The sequence below is a fragment of the Pteropus medius genome, unplaced genomic scaffold (genome assembly GCF_902729225.1).
Source record: "Pteropus medius unplaced genomic scaffold, Ma_sr-lr_union100, whole genome shotgun sequence".
NCBI classification, from domain to species: domain Eukaryota; kingdom Metazoa; phylum Chordata; class Mammalia; order Chiroptera; family Pteropodidae; genus Pteropus; species Pteropus medius.
Window position 1 is genome coordinate 6,202,103 of NW_024348533.1, and position 13,597 is coordinate 6,215,699.

A 13,597-nucleotide genomic window follows, 5' to 3' on the forward strand; every position below is an offset into this window, starting at 1 on the left:
CACAGCAGGTCTTGGTCTGGGGAGGAGGCAGGTGAATTCCCAATTTTCTCTCTCCAACAGGGAAGGAACAAAGCAGCCTTAATATGTAAAATTCTAGCTTGTCTGGGCCTGCCAGAAATATCGGACTTTGTCTTACTGATGCTGGAGACCTCAACCAGGATAGATGTCCAAAAGAGAACTCAACCTGGAGCTCTGGTGACCAGGTTTTGGCCTTATATCAGAAGAAAGAATTCACAGACAAGACAAACATCAAGCAGGAAAGAAAGCACAAGTTTTATGGAGATGAGAGTACACACCTAAGAGGGAAGTGTGGGCATACTCAAAGATCTAGTAGTGCAGAGGCTGTCTGGATGACGGGCTTTCGTTCTTCTGAGTAGGGGGAGAGGCTGAGCCCACAGACATGGTACCTGTCCCCTCCCAGCAGGCAGGGACCTCAATTTCCTGCAGTTTCTTCCATATATGGTGTTTCCGGAACTGTCATGGCATCAGGTGCATGATGGGAGCCATGGTAACTGCAATTCTAATGAGAATATAATGATACTATAATTAGCCAAAGGTCAGGTCTTGGTCAAAGATGGCAGCAGGACTGGAAAGAACTGGTTTTGGTTTGTCTCGCCTTTCAGGGACTAAAAAAGGCCTGGAGCCACATTTTGGAAGGGGAGGACACATCCCTAGGCTACCGGTCCCACCTCATTGCCTAACTGGGATCTCAGGTAGGGAGAAGAACTGCTGATGAAAGTGGTAGGTAGATTACAGTCCCACAGGTACCTGGGGCAAGAAATTAAGGTACGAAACATGAGATAGACTATCTAAGGCCTTGAGGAAGGGCTAGAGTGAGATTCTTTGGGAAACCAAGACATTTAAAAGCAGCTGAAAAAGCAACATAAGGTCTTGACCAAGATGTATGTTCAGAAAAGATCTAAGATCTTAGGGTTTTAGCTTCATTTGATCCCTAGGCTGAGAGCAAGCCAGGTAATGAGTAAAGCACTGCTGTAGCACAGAACCAGTCTACAAAGACTGGGATAGGTGACTAGTTTTATATTTTGTTTCTAAAAAAGACTTTATTTTCTTATAGCAGTTCTAGGCTTACAGTAAAATCAAGAGGAGGATACAGGGCTTTCCCACACATGAGTACCTCATTTTATTGTGGTTCATTTTATTGCGCTTTGCAGATATTGCTTTTTTTTTGTTTGTTTGTTTTACAAATTGAAGGTTTGTGTCAACCCTGCATTGAGTAAGTCCGTAAGTGCCATTTGTCCAATAGCATTTGCACACTTCATGTCTCTGTGTCACATTTTGGTAATTCTCACAATATTTTAAACTTTATCATTATTACATTTGTTATGGTGATCTGTGATCGGTGATTTTTGATGCTACTATTATAATTGTTTTGGGGTGCCATGGACTGCGCCTGTATGAGACTGCAAACTTAATTGATAAATGTTTGTGTTCTGACTGCTGCCATTAAACAGTCATCCCCTATCTCTCTCCTTCTCCTCGGCCTCCCTGAAGAACTTATAAGTTCCCTGACGAGACACAACAATATTAAAATTAGGCCAGTTACTAACCCTAAAATGGCCTCTAAGTGTTCAAATGAAAGGAAGAGTCACACATCTTTCGCTTCAAATCAAAAGCTAGAAATGACTAACCTTAGTGAGGAAGGCATGTCAAAAGTTGACATAGGCCAAACTCTAGGCCTCTTGTGCCAAACAGTTAGCCAAGTTGTGAATGCAAAGGAAAAGTACTTGAAGGAAATTAAAAGTGCTACCTTCTTCAGCGAATATGGAGGAAGTTTTAGTGGTCTGGAAAGAAGATCAAACCAACTACAACATTCTCTTAAACCAAAGCCTAATCCAGAGCAAGGCCATATTCTTTCTCTTCAATGCTGTGAAGGCTGAGAGATGAGGAAGCTGCAGAAGAGAAGTTTGAAGCTGACAGAAGTTGGTCATGAGGTTTAAGGAGAGAAGCCATTCTGTAACATAAAAGTGCAAGGTGATGCGGCAAGTGCTGATGGAGAAGTTGCAACAAGTCATCCAGAGTCTAGCTAAGATAATTAAGAGTTGGCTACACTAAAGAACAGATTTTTCAATGTAGATGAAACAATTATATTGGAAGAAGATATCATCTAGAACTTTCATAGCTAGAAAGGAGGTCAGTGCCTAGCTTCAAAGCTGCAAAGGACATGTTGACCCTCTTGTTAGGGGCTCATGCAGCTGATGACTTTATTTTGAAGCCAGTGCTCATTTACCATTCCAAAATTCCTAGGGCCCTTAAGAATTATGCTAAATATACTCTATTGTGCTCTATAAATGGAACAACAAAGCCTAGGTGACAGCCTATCCATTTATAACATAAAGTTTACTGAATATTTTAGGTCTATTGTTGAAGTTATTATTATGCCTGTTAGTACAGCTCACAGATCAAGGAGTAGTTTCAACTTTCAAGTCTTATTATTAAAGAAATGTGTTTTGTAAGGCTGGACAAAGTAAATTGAAAGCCTTCTGAAAAGGAGTCACTATTCTAGATGCTATCAAGAACATTTGTGATTCATAGGAAAAAGTCAAAATGTCAAAATTAACCAGAGTTTGGAAGAAGTTGATTCCAACCCTCATGGATGGCTTTGAGGGGTTCAAGACTTTAATGGAGGAAGTAATTGCAGATGTGGTGGAAATAGTAAGACAACTAGAATTAGAAGTGGAGCCTGAAGATGTAACTGAATTGCTGCAATCTCATGATAAAATTTTAACGAATGAGTTGTCTCTTACAGATGAGCAAGGAAAGTAGTTTCTTGAGATAGAATCTACTCCTGGTGAAGATGCTATGAAGAATGTTGAAGTGATAACAAAAGATTTAAAATATTACATAAACTTGGTTAGTAAAATAGTGGCATGATTTGAGAGGATTGACTCTACTTTGGAAGAAATTTTTACTGTGAGTCAAATGCTATCAAATAGCTACAGAGAAATCACTCATGAAAGGAAGAGGCAATCAATGCAGCAAACTTCATTGTTGTCTTATTTTAAGAACTTGACACAGCCACTTTAACTTTCAGCCACCACCACCCTGACTTTCAGTCAGTCAGCAGCCATCAACAGCAAGGCAAGACCTTCTTCCAGAAAAAAGATTATAACTCAGGAGAGGCTCAGAAGATGATTAGTTAGCATTTTTGTTAAGATTTAATTGAGGTATGTACTTTTTAAAGATATAATGCTTTCTCATACTTAATAGACTACAGTATAGTGTAAACATAACTTTTATATGTACTGGGAAAGAAAAAATTGCTTTTGGTTCCCTGTACTGTGATATTTGCTTTATTGCAGTGGTCTGGGATGGAACCCACAATATCTCAAGGTCTGCCTGTTTATATTTTCCCCTGTAAAAAATTAATGAAGACCTCAACCAGGATTGGAATCGGGAGGGCCTGTAGGGGGAGCTCTCATGCTTACATCAATCCCAAAGCCTAACAGGAAGAACTCTGGTTATAACAGCTCCCCAATTTCCTCTTCTCTTCTACAGAATAACCTCTCTTCTTTGTGCTGGTGGATTTGCACATGACTCATCATGGCTACATGTATCAGATTGCAATTCTCTCTCTTTCCAGAATAACTATTTTTATTGGAGGAATATTTAGCTGACTTTTTGTTTACAGTCAACACCTCCTAATGTTTATTGAGAAGTGGCATAGCAGAATGGTGAAAGCTGTGCATTCTGAACCCATAATGCCTGGGTTCAACTCTGTTTTCTTCAATTATTGCATATTACATTGGGCACTTCTTAATTACTGAATTTCTCTGTGCCTCAGTTTACTCCTCTGCAACATGGAGATAGTAATACTTCCCACTAGTAGTAGTTGCATGATTAAATGTTTTAATGTTTGCATGTACAGTATAACATCTCCAGTTACCATCTATGTTGCTCTAGTTTTTATTATTTTTACTATTTTCTTCATTGTAATAAAAGTGATATGCCCCAGGATGGCAGTTCTGGTTGCAGAGTAACAAAAGAAAAGGGGAATCATGTTAGTGCATGCTCCTAGTCTCCTAGAACAGGAAGGTAGAGGAGAAAGAAGGGGAAAAAAATCTGGAATCTGGCACTGAGAGAGACTTACAAGTCAAATCATGGTAAGAATTTTGGAACATAATTAGGGCATTTGATCAGCTCTTTGTGTAAGACAGTTCAAGACTTCTGGTAGATCGATTTACTCATTTTCTGGTCCAGGTACCATGTGTTAAGTATAGAAAAGGCAGAGGGAGGTTTCACAATTGACCTTGATCTGAAGGCACTGATAGAAAACCACAGCAAACAGGAGTCTACAAACCTGTGTTCCCTCCATCCCTACCGCGACCTTCACTTACTTGTCCTCTTATCCCATTCTTCTCTGTCAACACCATGTTTTTCCATTCCCATCCTCCATGTTCTACTGTTAGATTCCTGGAACCCCTATTTCAATAAAGACTCAGTCATTCAACAAAAATGTGCCGATCGGCTACCAAGTGCTAAGAATTATTCAGGGCACTCGAAATAGGATTTCAATTTTTTCTCAGTGTTATGATCCATAGATTGTGGTTAATCTAATTATATGCTCCCAGATTCCTAAGTAGAAAAAAAAAAGGAGGGGTATTTTCAGTTGGGTTGAGTTGTATTAAAAGCCATACTTCAGTAGGTTGAGAAAATAAGAGGTAAGAATGTAAAAAAGGATCATGGAAATAATTATTTCTAAAAGCTTGGTTATCAAGAGGATGAGAGAAAATTGATAACAAATAGAATCTGTTCTTTTCAAGATGGAAGAGATGTGTATATGTACTGGAAAACAAAAGATTGTGACTTTCAATTATGTGATTACATTTATCTAGAGATGCGTATTTCACTATTCATAATAGGACCCATATATGCCCAAAGGTCCTGGGATGGCCATTGTTGTCAATGGTTAGTGACTCCCTGAACTATATGGTTCTATAATTTGGCTCAACCAGAAATTACAGTCTCTTGAAAGTCCAGAGTGGATTGGTGACTCTCTCCTTTCCCTGCAGGTAGCTCCACCAACACTTTGAGCAGGCCTAGGCTCTGAAATTTACCGTGGAGGAGATCAACAGGGACCTGGGTCTTCTGCCCAGCATTTCTCTGGGATACCGTGTCTACAACACCTAACACAGTGATGGCAGGACCATGGAGAGCTCCCTGAGTTAGCTGTCTGGAGGGGATCCCACCGCCCCCAATTTCAGTTGCCGGAGGCAGACTAAGTCAGTGGCTGTCATTGGAGGGGTCACCTCTCCTCTGTCTTTCCAGATTGGAGCATTTCTTGAGCTCTACAGGTTCCCACAGGTGATATAGAAGTCACCATCTCCCTTGGCACATGTTATGGAAGAGATAGTTGGAATGCTAGAAAATTCTGTACCTCAGCATTTGACTTTCAAGAAAATGGGAAGGGTGAGTATTCTGCCATGAGGTTGACTATGTTGCTCTCCTCTTTTGAATCTTGTAATACCTAACTGAAAATGAATTTAAGCATTTTTTAATCTTTTCATAGGGAGGGTCAATAAGGGCTATTTTAATTTCATTGCAATAATTCTTTAATTACAATTAATTTCTGCTTATTAAAATCCAAAATGGCTTTTGTCCCTTTCCCATTCCGATAATTTATGGCCTTTTTATTCCATTCTGAGTGACAAAGTCCAGTATTCATCCTTTTATCAGATGCCCCCAAAGACTCCTTCTTGCCCCAGGCCATGGATCTGGGTGAGACTTGCTGCCTCAGATAGTTTTTTGGTGTTCTTGGTGGATCCAATTGTCCTTGGTAGATGTTGGTTTCCCTGGAGGTTCCAGGTGTTCCTTAGAAAACCTTAGGGTCCTCATTAGATCTAGGGTTCCTGGAAGACACTTGTGTCCATGAAGGACCCCATTGTCCCTGGTGGACTCTGGTTTCCCTGGTTGATCCAAGTGTCCCTGGTGGATTTTTGTTTCTCTGGTAAATACAGGCCTTCTGGGAATAACTCAATGTACCTAGTGGAACTTGGTGACTCTGCAGGACCTTTGTGTTCCCAGCTTCCTGATCATCCTGGAGTACACTGGTGTCCATGGAGAAGACAAATGTTTCTGGAGGACCACAGTGTTTTTGAAGGACCACAGTGTCCCTGGTGGATACTGGCATCTGAGGTGGATCCCAATGTCCTTGGTGGATCCGTGTGTCCCCAGTTGACTTGCTGTCCTGTCAAATACAGGTGTTTCTGGGGGGTCCCAGTGTCTCTTTTGAATCCTAGTGTCCATGGTGGATCCCATGTCCTTGGTGGATCTAAGTGTCCCTTTGGAATTTGCTATCCCTGGTAAACTCTAGTGTCCCTGGTGGATCCATATTTCTCTGGAGGACTTTGGTGTCTCTGGTAGATCCTGGTGTCCCTGGTGAGAAAAAGTGTCCTTGGAGGACCCTGGTATCCTTACTGGATCCAAAGTCCCTGGAGGACACTGGTGTCCCTGGAGGAAAATGTACATGGTGGACTGATGTGTCCCCAGTGGATCCAGGTGTTCCTCACAATTTGGTGGCCCTGGAGAACCCAGGTGTCCCTGGTGGATCCCATTGTCCCTGGTGTATTTCAGTGTCCTTGGTGGACCCCAGTGTCCCTGGTGAACTCTGATGTCTCTGTTAGACCCACATGTCTTCACAGGACTGCATTGTCCATGGTGGATTTAGTTGTCTCTGGTAGACCCCGGTTTTCCTGAAGGACCCTGGGATTCCATGGTAAATTCAAGTGTCCCTGGAAGATCCCAGTGTCATTGGTTGACTCTGATATCCCTGCTGGACATTTGTGTCCTTGAGGGATCCTGGTGTCCCTGGTGGACTCCAGTGTTTTTAGTGGATTCCAGTGTTTCTGTTGGAACATAGTGTTTCTTGAGGACTTTGGAGTCCTTGGGGGAACCCAGTGTCCAATGGATTATAGCATCTCGGTAGATCAAAGTGTCCTTGGAAGGCTCTGGTGTCCCTGGTGGTTTCCAGTGTCCCTGTTGGATCCCAGTGTCCCTGGAGGACCCTGGTGTCTCTGGTGGACACTACTGTCCTTTGTGGATGTCAGTGTCCCTGATATATCCAAGATTTCTGTAGATCCTGGTATCCCTGGAAGGAACAGTATCCCTGCCATATCTCATTGTCCCATGTGCTTCTAGGAGTCTTTCATAACTTATTGGCTTTTGAGCACCTGGAGGATTTGAGTGTCCATGAAAGTTTCCACTGTTCCCTAACATTCTCTGGTGTCCCTGGTTTATTGTGGTGTCTCTGGTGGATTTGTGTGTCCTTGGTGGACCCCAGTATGCCTCGTGGACCATGATGTCCCTTGTGGATTCATGTATCCCCAGTGGAACCCATTGTCTTTGGTGAATTTTTCTGTCTTTGGTAGACAGAAAAATTCCACCAGGGGATCCCAGTGTCCCTGGTGGACCCCTGTTTCTCTCAAGGACCCCAGTGGATCCAAGTGTCCATAGAGGACCTTGGTTTCTCTGGTGGATCCTGGTGTCTCTGGTATGTTCCAGTGACCCTAGTAGATCTAAGTGTTCCTGGAGGAAACTGGTGTCTCTGGAGATCATGCATTTTCAGAAGACCCTCATTAGACCTGGTGGATTTTGGTTTCTCTGGTAGAACCCAGTGTTCCTGGAGGACCCTGGGAATCTGTAGTGTATTCATGTGTCCCTGGGTAACCCAGTGTCATTGGCAGACGCTGGTATTCATGGTGGATATTTGAGTCCTTGATGGATCTCAGTGTCCCTGGTAGACCCTGGTGTTTTGGCAGATCCCCATGTCCCTGGTGGTTGTCAGTGTGCCTGGTGGATCCAAGATTTCTGGTGTATTCCAACATCCCTGGAAGACCCCGGTGTCCCTGACAGATCCCAGAGTCCCAAGTGATTCCCAGTTTCCCTCACAACCAAGGGAAACCCCAGGGTCCCTGGAGGATCCAAGGGTTCATGGAGAATCCCACTGTACTTAAGTTTCCCAGTGTCCCTGGTTCATTTTGGCGTTCCTGGTGGATCCTAGTGTCCCTAGAGGATATAAGTGTCCAGGGTGGACCACGATGACCTTGGAGGATCCAGGTGACCATGTAGGACTCCAATGTTCCTACATTGGGGGATTCTAGTGTTCCTGGCTGATGTTCATATCCCTAGTGAATCCATGTATCTCTGGTAGACCCTGCTGTCCCTGTTGGGTACTGGTTTCTTTGGTGGATCCATGTGTCCCCAGAGGACCACAGTGTCCCTGGTGTATTTTCTGGACCTCAGATTCCCTGGAGGACCTCAGCGTCTTGTTGGACCCTGGTGTCTAGTGCATCTGTGTGCCTCTGGAAGACATCAGTGTCCCTGGTGGATCTAGGGTCCCTAGAAGAACCCATTGTTCCTGCTAAACTCTAGTGTTCCTGTTGTTTCCAATTGTCTCTGGTAGATCCAAGAGTACATGATGAGCCCTAGTGCTCTTTGAGGATATAGATATCCCTGTAGGAATCCAGTGTCCCTGGTGGTCCCAGTGTCCCTTACAACCTGGTGTCCCTGGTGGTCCCTGGTGTCCAATCACTTCTGGTCGACCTTCCTCCCAGCCTTTGTGCTGCTCCAGCCTTCTGGCTGAGCAGCCCCTTTTCCTGCCCCGTCGGCCATGGTCAGGGGTGCGCGGGCTGGGCTCAGGCCAGGAGATCGCACAAGGTTTAATCTCGTTGCTGCGCTGATCATGTTCATCCCTCACCCTATTCAGTGTCCTCCTGCGGTCCCAGCCCCCAGGTTGTTGCTTTATTAGTTGGCACTAGGTTTGTGTGGTTATGGTCAGATAATAAAAACTCATTTTACAGAAAGCTGTGTCCCAATAGCTTTTTCATGTGTCTGTGTTTGACTATTAGTGTCGTCGTTTATGCGATTCATTTGAACAAACTCAAAGACTTCTCAGTTTAGTGAGTACCAAACTAATCTCTGCACTTGAAAAGTTTACTTCTCTTTTCAACTTTTGTCTTTTTCTTTTCTCTCCTTCCAGAAAATAACTTCCCTCAAGGCAAAAAATTCTTTCTGTTTGTCTTTCTAGGAAATGAGTGTCTTTTCAAGTCCTGTGTAGAATGAAGGCTCAAATGTTTGAATTGTTATATTGTTTTATTTAAATACAATATTTCTCCTCATTTTCTTAGTCTTTAGAAATCAGCTACCCAGGAAACATGACTTGGAAAAACTGAAAAAGGCACAAATAAAATGGAAAGATAAACTGTGTTCACGGCTTGAAAGAATTAATACCATTAAAATGCCTATACTATCCAAAGCTGTCTACAGTTAAGTGCAATCTCTATGAAAATTCCAATGGCATTTTCCACATAAACAAAAACAAAAATTCTAAAAATCTTCTGTTACCACAAGAGACTTTGAACGCATTCTTAAAAAGAACAAAGCTGGAGGCATCACATTTCCTGATTTCAAACCACATTGCAAAGCTATAAACTAAAAGTAGCATGGTACAGGCATAAAACCTGACACATAGGGAAATGGGACAGAATCATATGCCCCAAAATAAACCCATACCTTTATGGTCAACTAATATTTCACAAGAAAGCCATTATAATCAACTAGAAAAGGATAGTCTTGTTAATAAATGGTGTTGGGAAAAGTGTATTTTCACTTGCAAAAGAATGAAATTGGATCTCAGTCTTACAACATTCACAAAAGTGAACAGAAGTAGACTAGATTTTGGGTAGTGAGCACACAATACAATATACAGATGATGTAGGATAGAATTGTACACTTAAAATTCATATATTATTATTAATCAGTGTTACCTCAATAAATTTAATTTAAAAAATAAAATGTGATATATAAATGTATGTATATACAATTCAGCCATAAAAAAGGACACCTTACCATTTGCAACAACATAAATGGACCTTGAGGGCATTATGCTAAGTGAAATAGGTCAGATAAAGAAATACGATACTGTATGATTTTACTTATACATAAAAGCTAAGTAATATTGAACTCAAAAACAAATTTAAAATAAATAAATATTTTTAAAATAAATAAGAAATAAAACCACTGAATTTATAAAAACAGAGAGTATAATGGTGGTTGCCAGGGTTGAGGGGATGGGCAAATGGGGAGAGGCTGGTCATAGGCTACGGACTTTGAGCTGTGAAGTTCTGGGGATGCAGTGTACAGCACAGTGACTAGAGTTATCAACACTGCATTTTATATTTGAAAGTAGCTGTGTGTTCTGCCAGGCTTCACCTGCTGGTGATGATGCTATCAGGTAAGAGAGCCTGAGTAGTTGGCTTGGGCCCGTGCTGTTTTGGCAGCGCTCACAGACATTCCTTGTCCAGAGTCAGTGCCATAGCCAGACCGGCCCTTGCAGTTCCTATTAGAATTGCAAGATGCACCTTAGTAAAAATCATCGCTAAACTTGGAAGACCAAGATTTATTATTCACAGGTCCTGAATGGGCAAAAAAATAAAAATAAAAAAGCGAATCTATTTGGGACCTGTGAGAATGCTCACCAATGGGTGACGTCAGCAGAGAAGATTAATAATCCAGTGGATAGAATGATCCTGGATACTGTTCAGCCTCTCTCCCTAGCCACTCCCGTCAGGCCCACTGGGTCATGCACACAGTGGTCAGCATGTCAAGTGTGGAGTTCTGGTTGGGCTCAGCATCACGGACTTCCGCTCATCAAGCCTGGCCTCCCACAGACACTGCTGTGCCAAATCTGTCAGGAGCCTCAACCAAAACAGGGACATGGCACTACTCCCCAGGGCGATCAGACATCTACCCTGTGGTAGGTGATTATTTCAAACACCTTCTGCCCTGGGAAGGGCAGTATTTTTTTCTAATTGGTTTAGAGACACCTATGCTAGATACAGGATAGCCTTCTCTTCATACAGTGTCTCTGTTAACTCCCATCTGTAGACTCACAGAGTCCTTTACCCACCATCACAGTGTCCCACTTAGCATGGCTTCTGATCAAGGGGCTCACTGCACAGGAACGAGGTGTGGCAGTGGGCCTGTCCTCACGAATTCACTGGCCTTTCCCTGTCTCCATCATCCCGAAGCAGCTGACTTGACAGAGAATGGGCTTGTGAAGATTGAGTTGAAGCACCAACTAGGTGGCAATACCTTACTAGGCTGGGGCAATATCTCCCATGAGGATGCTTAGGCCCTAAATCAATGTCCCTTATATAGCACTGATTTCCCCATAGCCAGAATTCGTAAGTCCAGCAATCAAGGGTAGACATGCATGTGGCACCCCCTACTATTGCCATAGCAACCCTGGCATAATCTATGCTTCATGTCCGTGGGTCCTCATAGCCGGCTAGTCTAGAAGTCTTCATTGCAAGAGGAAGGAAGTTTCTCCCAGGAAACACATTGATTTCAATGGACTGGAAATTAAGACGGCCCCCCACCAACTTACAGTACCTTATGCCTCTGAAGCGACAGACAAAGAAGGGGGTTTCTATACTGTCTGGGTGACCGGTCTTGACTGAAAAGGAATAGGACTGCTGCTCTATGTGGCGGTCAGGAACACAGGAGACTCTGTAGGGCTCCTAGCATCACCAAGTCCTGTGACTATCAACTGAAGTGCTTGCTGAGGACACAGGAAACATGGCAGTGGGCAATGGAAGAAGGCAGTTATAATTGCCAGCTCTGAAAGGGTGGCCAACTGCAAAAGCATGGATTTTGTTGTTACACTTCTTTCTTATTCAGTTATAAATAAGTTTGAGTGTTTGTGTATATTTTTTATGTTAAATTTACATGAACGTTAAAAAAAAGATTAAGTGACATTGACCATTGCTGCAAGTGTGGTTCTCTTCTGGATGCCTCTAGAGGTGCTTTTGACAAATGGATGTCCTAAGATTCATTAGGTTGTCCCTTCTTTGCTACATCATTAGGCACAAGAGTTACGAATATTGCCACATGCAGGACTGGCTGTTGGGGGTGTCACGGTCCCTCAGCAGAAACCCTTTGGGCACCCTTGCCTTTCCCCTGGCCCAGTCACCCTTGGAAACTGGCATGTCTCTATTTTGGAGGTTTAGTCTCACCCGTCTTTCCTTTAGCAAATCATAGCCCTGGAGGGCTGTGCTATGTCAGGAAGGGCCCAGGCTGTCAGGAATCAGGATTTATACACTCTGCTCTCGGCTGCACAGAAAAGGCCTTCCTGGCAGAGGCCAGCCCTGCAGTGTGTTGAGTGACACCTGCGGCCTTCGGATGGAGGGGAATAACTCAGAGCTGCCTAGCAATTCATCTGGTCCTTGCTCTTACAGGATGTTTCAGGGTGTTACAGGCACGATGTTCAAAAGGCCAGGTGGTCACCCTTGGCTCCTGACCATGGAGTGGGCACTCGGGGTAAGCTCAGAGCCATTACTGTATGGGAAGTATTATGATAGCTAAGGCTGTGTCCATGCATGTCCACAGATCGTCAGTTTGGTGGCCTCGCCCTAGTGGAACTCATCTTCCCCGCCCTTTCATATGTCATCTGTCAAAGCTCCCAACAAGAAAAATTCACACCCCCCATTACGTGACCGCATTACACGATGGTGGAAAAGAACACAGGCGGCTACAAGCTCTATGGGCTGGGCCCAGCCACCAACTTGGAATGAGTCAGTTACAGCACTTCTGGGTGTGTAAACTGGTCATTATTTGAGAACATGGAATTCAAAACCACTAGCCCCAGGAATTACTTCGGCCAGCAAGAGGGCATGTGGGATTTCCCCTGACCAAGTTTATAGGCCCCTATCTTGGCAAATGAGAACCCATCCCTGATCCATCAGGTCCCAGCCAGAGAGGAGTGGCCATGACGCAGCTGACAGGCTGGAGGCCCCCAGGGGCTTTCTTCCTGCCTCAAACAGAATTGCATAAGGAAGGGCAGGGAGGCTGGGGACCCAAGTTCACATGGAGCAGCGGAGCAGTGGAGCAGCGATGGTGAAGGGATGGAGCCCTAAGGTTGCATCATGAATCTTTCCCCTGGAGAAGGAACCTGAAGGAAAAGGAACTGGGATGGGGTGGGGCCATTCTCTCTTCTCCTGGCCTTCAGGGGACACCAGGAAAAGCTTCCCAATGTCCTCCTTGTCCTCACAGCAGGAGGAGCTGACCCAGTGCAACCAAGGGCCCACCTGTGTTCCCGCTGCTGAGGAAGAGACTACACTGCCAGCCTGGACATTCACTCAACCCTGAGCATAAAGACACCCAGTTCTTCTTGGCCTTGAATGATCTGCTGGCCAACTAGGACTGGGCTCCAGCTGGCAGAACAGGATGTAGCTGCAGGATAGAGTGGCATCTGTGAACTCTCAGGAGTCACACCTCAGGTATCCCTCCCAGTGTCTGCCCAGCAACTGGAGTCCGGGTGCCCCAGCAGTCACCCTGCAACAAAATCTAGGGATGACCAGGGAGCCAGGGACACAGTTTCTGTGGACTAGCCAGCAGGGAGTACCACCCCAGCCCCCCAGCCCATCTGCTGCCACCTCACTTCTCACTCTCTCTGAGCCACTCCACATCCTGGAACCAGCCCCAAATTGCTCCCAAGGCTCTAGTTTGTAATTTTCTGCAGCTGCCTGGAGCAACACGATTATTACAGCATCTTGGTCATTACTTCGTATTCCTGGGAGCA